Here is a 7082-nt window from a genome sequence, read left to right on the forward strand (position 1 = left end):
TTATTGTTATAATTTAAAAATAGAAATATTTGAATCATGATGGGGTTTCATAGAGCAGACAGTACCTATTTCTGTTATCTCTTTTCCTAAATAGCTACTTATATTTTATATTCCTAATTCTAATTTTTCTTAGACTGTCTTTTCCCAAGTTCTGAACACGTATGCTGTTTTTACTGTGCTTTTATCATTTGTCCTGGTGGCAAAATCTGAAATCATTAAGAGTTTATTTCATTATGCAATTTACTCTTCTATATTTGTCATAAAATATTGGAAAAATGTTGGAGAAAATAAAAGATTTTCAGGAAATTAGCATGGAGTAGGACTTCCTAAAACTCAAGAAGCAGAGGCAAGAAGAACAACAAGCTGGAAAAAAACCCATATGTCCTTCAACTGAGGAAACAAAAACTTTGGTACATTTACACAATGGAATACTACTCAACTATTAGAAACAATGACTTCATGAAATTCTTAGACAAATGGATAGAACTAGATGCAATCATCCTGAGTGAGGTAACCCAGTCACGAAGAACACACACAGTATATACCCATTGATAAGCAGATGATAGCCCCAAAAGCTCTGAATACTCAAGAAGTTATTCCCAGATGTTATGAAGGTCAAAAAGAAAGAAGGCCAGAATGAGGATGCCTCAGTTCTTCTTAGAAAGGAGAACAAAACACTCATGGGTGAAAATACAGGGACAAATAGAGGAGCAGGAACTGAACGAAAGATCATTAGAGACTGCCTCACCTGCGTATCCATCCCATATGTAGCCACCAAACCCAAGCACTTTTGCTTGAACAAAGAAGCACTTACTGAAAAGAACCTGATATGGAAGCTCCTTCAAGGTTCTGCCAAGAGCCATACTGATACAGTTGAGGATGCTTGCAGCTAACCAACAGACTGAGAACTGAGACCCCAAGAAAGGAGTTAAAGAAAAGACTGAAGAAGCTGAAAGGTTTTGCAACCCAATGGAAAAAACCCATCAGAACTCCCAGGATCTACAACACCAACCAATGAGTGCACATAGAGAGACAGATGGCTCCCATTATACATGTAACAAAGGACAGCATTTTCTGGCATCAATGGGAGAAGAGGCCATTAGTCCAGGGAAGGTACCGAAGTGGAGAGTGTGGTTGGGAGAGGGAACACCTCCATAGAAGCAAGGGAAGGGAGGAGGGGGAGGGGAATGGGGGTAGTGTAAACTAGGAAGCATTTGAAATGTAATACAAAGAATATCCAATAAAAGTTTAAAAAGAAAAACCTTCAAAACAGGCTTAGCAACAACCATTTTACCATTATTCTCACAACGAATTGCTCTTACTCTCAGTCTTACTTTTGTTCATGAACTTGCTGTTTGGCTCTCTTGCTCATGCTCTCCCTTTGTGTGTGTGTGTGTGTGTGTGTGTGTGTGTGTGTGTGTGTGTGTGTATGTGTGTGTGTGTTTATGTGCATGTATGTGTGTGTGTGTGAATATATATGAATTATTTCTTTGACTTACATGTAGGGATATTTTACCATATATTTAAGAGAGAGATGATATATGTTGTTTGCCAGATGATGAAAACTTGAACATCAAATCCTCCCCTTAAGTAAAACAATTCAGTGAAATAATATTTACTAGTAGAATTAGACATAGAACTTTGTCTTTATATTTTAAAGCACATATGTAATAATCATTATTTGAATGAGCAAAAGTTTTTGTTGTTTTTAGAAGGATGAAAAGGAAAGACTGTCCCGAATTGATGCTAGCTCATTTTCTAAAAGTGTTTTTGCTGCAAAACCAAATGAAGAGAAAAGTAGCAGTGGAGCTGTAAGTGTTCATACCCTACCATCCTACCATTATAAAGGGATGTACATCTTCATAGAATCAGGGAGAGGTCAAAGGAGGGATGGGAGAGGGGGGAAAGAAGACAATATCTGATATATAAATACATAAAACATCTAATTAAAAATAGAGAGATGTATGTAATACAAATTCTTTTTTTTTCTAATCCTTAGTAATATTAGAACTAGGTTCTCGACTTGGCCAAAAAAAACTCGATGGTGGCACCATGCTATGTACTCATAAATTTTCTTTTTTGGAACTTTGGGTAAATTTTGGTTATAAAAGTGAAAAAGTGACACAAAGGATGAAACAGTTTTACATGCCCTGAGCATACTTGCGATGAAATGTCAAAATGCAACTTTGAGGCAATTCTCAAAACATAAGTTTAGCACACATACATACAAACACACACACACACACACACGCACACACACACACACACACATACACACAAATGACCAAAGAAACAATGAAGTCTATTAAAATGTAAATAAAAATATCTGTGGCCAATTTATATTTTTTGGCATTTCTGTTGAAACTTTCATTTATGAAGAGAGAAAAGAGATTAATCTAACTTAACAAAATGAGAAGTATGCTCGGTAATGAGAAGAATTGGGCATTCTTCAAATTTATTAGTGATTCTATATGTAAGAATCAATGTCATAGGCAACTCAGTATACCCTGCAGAATCTATGACACTAAGGTATGAACCTCCAGGTACCATCAGTCTATGCAGAATAGAAATGAAATTTTAAAGAAATCAAAGCCTAAAATAGATGACAGTGAGCTTTTTGCAAGCTCAGAGAGTGTTTTAGCCCTATATTAGAGAAAAAAAATCTGTTTCGTTGTCGCCAGACAAGAGAATAGTTCTTATTACTCCTTAGTTCAATTCAAAAGCTCCATTGATAGAACTCAGTGTATTTGTCTCATAGAAAACACCTTGATTCTCTGCTGGTTATAACAGGTGTTTCCACAACTACTCCAGCTGTGGTAACATGGCAAAGGTTGTTCAAAAGTAGAGCAGGAAATGATCAGTGAAATGTCATCATGGTGGGCAAAACATTGTTTTCCATTGAAGCTTCAAAGTGAAACAAGACTTTATATTATGTTTAAATGAATTGAAAAATATTATCACTTAATAGTTATACAATGTTTGAAAAGAATTTAGTAAAAGCACACACAGTTTCACACACACACACACACACACACACACACACACACACACAATTCTATGAGAACATTGTTTGAAAAAAATCATCAATGGTAGTATTTTGTAGAGTTATTGCCAAATGTTTTGAGACTGAAATAATTCAGAATGTATTTTTTGTCTCTACATTCTATGCCTAAGGCTCAGGGAATATCATAGAGAGAGATACAGAAAAATGTTAAGAGCCAAAAGTTCAGGATGACTGTTGTTAGACTGCATATTCTACATAAGAGAGGGAGGTTGCACCTATGAGATCTCAAGAATAGTTACCTAAGGAAATGCCACAAGTCAATAATCTGATGTAGGTGGGAAAATACCAGATGCTCACCCCAGGATGAATAGCTGCAGGCAGTCAATGGCTTTTGAAAGAAGACTTGATTTTTTACAAGGATTAGTTCCCTGATATGTTAACCAATATCTACCATGTGGTTATCAGCCCTGAGTCCATGTACATAACAACACTAAATGGGTTCTAGAGGTCAATATATACATGTGGTTGCATGCACACGCACACATACACACACACACACCATTCTATGAATATTAACAATAATAAAAAAAAAGATTTTGTCTGTACAGCAATAAGGATTTTGGTACTTTGACTCTTAGAATTATTCTGTCTCCTATGACATTCCCTGAGCCTTAGGTATAAAGGGAAGAGTAGAAAATGTGTCCTCAATTATTTCAGCTGCTTAAATAATTGGACAGTAAACAAGAGGCTTATAAATATAGTTAGAAAAGAAAAGGTAGGAAAATACTATAAAATAAAGTAATTGTATATGCATTTGTTTAAAAGTAAATATTGGTATTTTTGGAATTTTTTTATCATTCTGTTTTGAAAATTTTGACTCTGCTTTCATATTACCCAGACCCCTGCTTCACTCTATATGAACCCAAAGTACTTCCTATATACCAGTAAATGAAGGACAATCCTATATAAAGTGTTAGATCTACCAAAGTGTCACACTTTTAAATATATTTTTTTCTTCTCTAGACAACAGTCAATTATCAATAGCAATTCAACAAAGGGAGACTTTTTACCCTCCTTGCCTCTCCACTCTGAGATTCTGTCTAACAATAATTTGCGAATGGTTTTCATGCTGTTGCAGTCATGGTAAATGCATATAAGCAACTACTATATTTCTTCTGGAAAACACTGTTTACTTGTAATTATCTACCATTTCTGGTTCTCACTGTCTTTCAATTACCTCTTCTGCAAGGATCCATGAAATTTCGAAGGAGTCAGATATGTTAGAACATTACATTGAGGACTGGGCACTCTGGATCATTAATTTACTGTACTATGTTGAAAATCCCTTAGGTGCTTGTCAATTAATATGAAAAGAAGGCTACCTGGTGTCCTGACATTTTTCCCAGTTTATATTATTGGTTTTAGAGTTACTATAGTTTATATACAAAATCAGTAAACCTGGAACCAGTAAACATGGGAGAGAACATGAGGTGTCAGACTTCATAGGTCTTTGTAATATATTAATTTATATATTATTTTATAGTTTCATCTGTGTATTTGCAAATTTAAGGATTTTACTTTATCATCACCTGGAACATACACATACACATATACATATATATGTGTGTATGTATATATATACATATATATATATATATATACACATCAATATATATAATGTATACCAATTAAATCTTGGAAAGAGTAAAGGTAAAAAAAGAAACTATATTTTAATATACATGTATATTGGTATTCATTTTTTCTTGAACTTCATATACTCTATGAGTTGATTCTGGGGTGTTCAGAACTTTCTGGGGTTAGTATCCAATTATCAGTGACTTCATATTATGTCTGTTCTTTTGTGACTAGGTTATTTCACTCAGGATGATATTCTCTAGATGCATCCATTTTCTTGTGAATTTCATAAAGTCATTGTTTCTGATAACTGAGTAATACTCCATTGTATAAATATACCACAATTTTTGTATTGATTCATCTACTTAAGAACATCTGGGTTCTTTCCAGTTTCTGACTATTATAAATAGGACTGCTATGAACATTATGGTGCATGTGTCTTTGTTGTATATTGGACCTTCTCTGGGGTATATGCCCAGAAGTGGAATAGCTGGGTCTTCAGGTAGTACTCTGTACAATTTTTTGAGGAATTGCCAGACTGATTTCCAGAGTGATTGTTCCAGTATACAACCCCACCAACAGTGGACAAGTGTTCCTCTTTCTCCCCATCCTTGCCAGTATCTGCTGTCATCTGAATATTTGATCTTAGCCATTCTGGTTGGTTTGAGGTGAAATCTCAGGGTTGTTTTGATTTGCATTTCTCTTATGGCTAATGATGTCAAGCATATCCTTAGATGCTTCTCAGTCATTCGATATTTCTCAATTGAGAACTTTTTGTTTAGATCTGTACTCCACTTGTTAATAGGGTTGTTTGATTCTCTGGTGTCTTCTTGAATTCTTTGTATACTTGGATATAAGGCCTCTATCTGATGTGGGGTTGGTAAAGATCTTTTCCCAAGCTATGAGTTTTCCTCTCAGTACTACTTTTATTGCATCCCATAGGTTTGGGAATGTTGTGTTTTCATTTTTATTAAATTCTAGAAAATCTTTAATTTCTTTCTTTATTTCTTCTTTGACACTGCTATGGTTTAATAGAGCATTGTTTAGTTTCCATGTACATATGGGCTTTTTCGTGTCTTTGTTGTTAGTAAGACCTGCCTAAGACCATGGTGATCTGATAGGATGCATGGGAGTATTTCAATCTTCTTATATCTATTGATGCTTGTTTTGTGACCGATTATATGGTCAGTTTTGGACAAGATGACATGAGGTGCTAAGAAGAAGGTGTATTCTTTTGTTTTAGGATGTTATGTTTTGTAGCTATCTATTAATTCCAATTGGTTCATAACCTCTGCTAGATTTACTGTGTACTTGTTCAGTTTTGGTTTACATAGTCTATCCATTGATGAGAGTGGGGTGTTGAGGTCTCCCATTGTTATTATTTGGGGTGCAATGTATTTTTGAGCTTTAGTAGGGTTTCTTTTTAGAATATGGGTGCTCTTGTATTTAAAGCATATATGTTAAGGATTGAGAGTTCCCCCTGACAAATTTCCCCTGTAATGAGTAGAAAGTGTCCTTCCTTATCTTTTTTTGATAAATTTGGTTGAAAATCTACTTTATTCAATGTTAGAATGGCCACTCCAGCTTGCTTCTACAGGCTGTTTGATTGGAAGATTTTTTTTTAACCTTTTACTCTGAGATGGTGTCTGTCTTTGTCTCTGAGATGAGTTTCCTGTATGCAGCAAAATGCTGGGTTTCGTTTATGCATCTAGTCTGATTGCCTATATCTTTTTATTGGGGAATTGAGTCCATTTATGTTAAGAGATATTAAGGAATAGTGGTTGCCATTTCCTGTTATTTTTGCTTTTGAAGGTAGAATTGTACCTTTATGTCTTTCCTCTTTTGCTTTTCTTGCTTAGGCATTTGAATGTTTTTACTAGGATGTAGTTTCCCTCCTTGTATTGGGTTTTCCACGTATAATTCATTGTAGTGATGGGTTTCTGTTCAGATAGTGTATAAATTTAGTTTTATCTTGGAGTATCTTGGTCTTTCCATCTATGGTGATTGAGAGTTTTGCTGGGTATAGCAGCTTGGGATGACACTTGTGTTCTCTTAGGGTCTGCATGGTGTCTGTCCAGGATCTTCTAGCTATCATAGTCTCTGTTGAAAAATCAAGTGTGATTCTGATTGGTCTGCCTTTATGTGTTACATGACCTTTTTCCATCTTTGCTTTTAATATTTTTTCTTTGCTTTTGTCAATTGGCGTAATGATTATTATGTGTTGGAAGGAATTTATTTTCTGTTCCAACCTATTTGGAGTTAGGTAGGCTTGTTTTATACTCATGGTCATCTTATTCTTAAGGGTAGGTAAGTTTTCTTGAAGATATTTACTGTGCCTCCTAGTTGATATTCTTCGCCATCATCTATTCCTAGTATTCTTAAATTTGGTCTTCTCATTGTGTCCTGAACATCCTGGACATTTTGGGTTAGGAGCTTTTTGCCT

This window comes from Micromys minutus, assembly GCF_963924665.1.
Source record: "Micromys minutus genome assembly, chromosome: 6".
In the NCBI taxonomy this organism is placed as follows: Eukaryota; Metazoa; Chordata; class Mammalia; order Rodentia; family Muridae; genus Micromys; species Micromys minutus.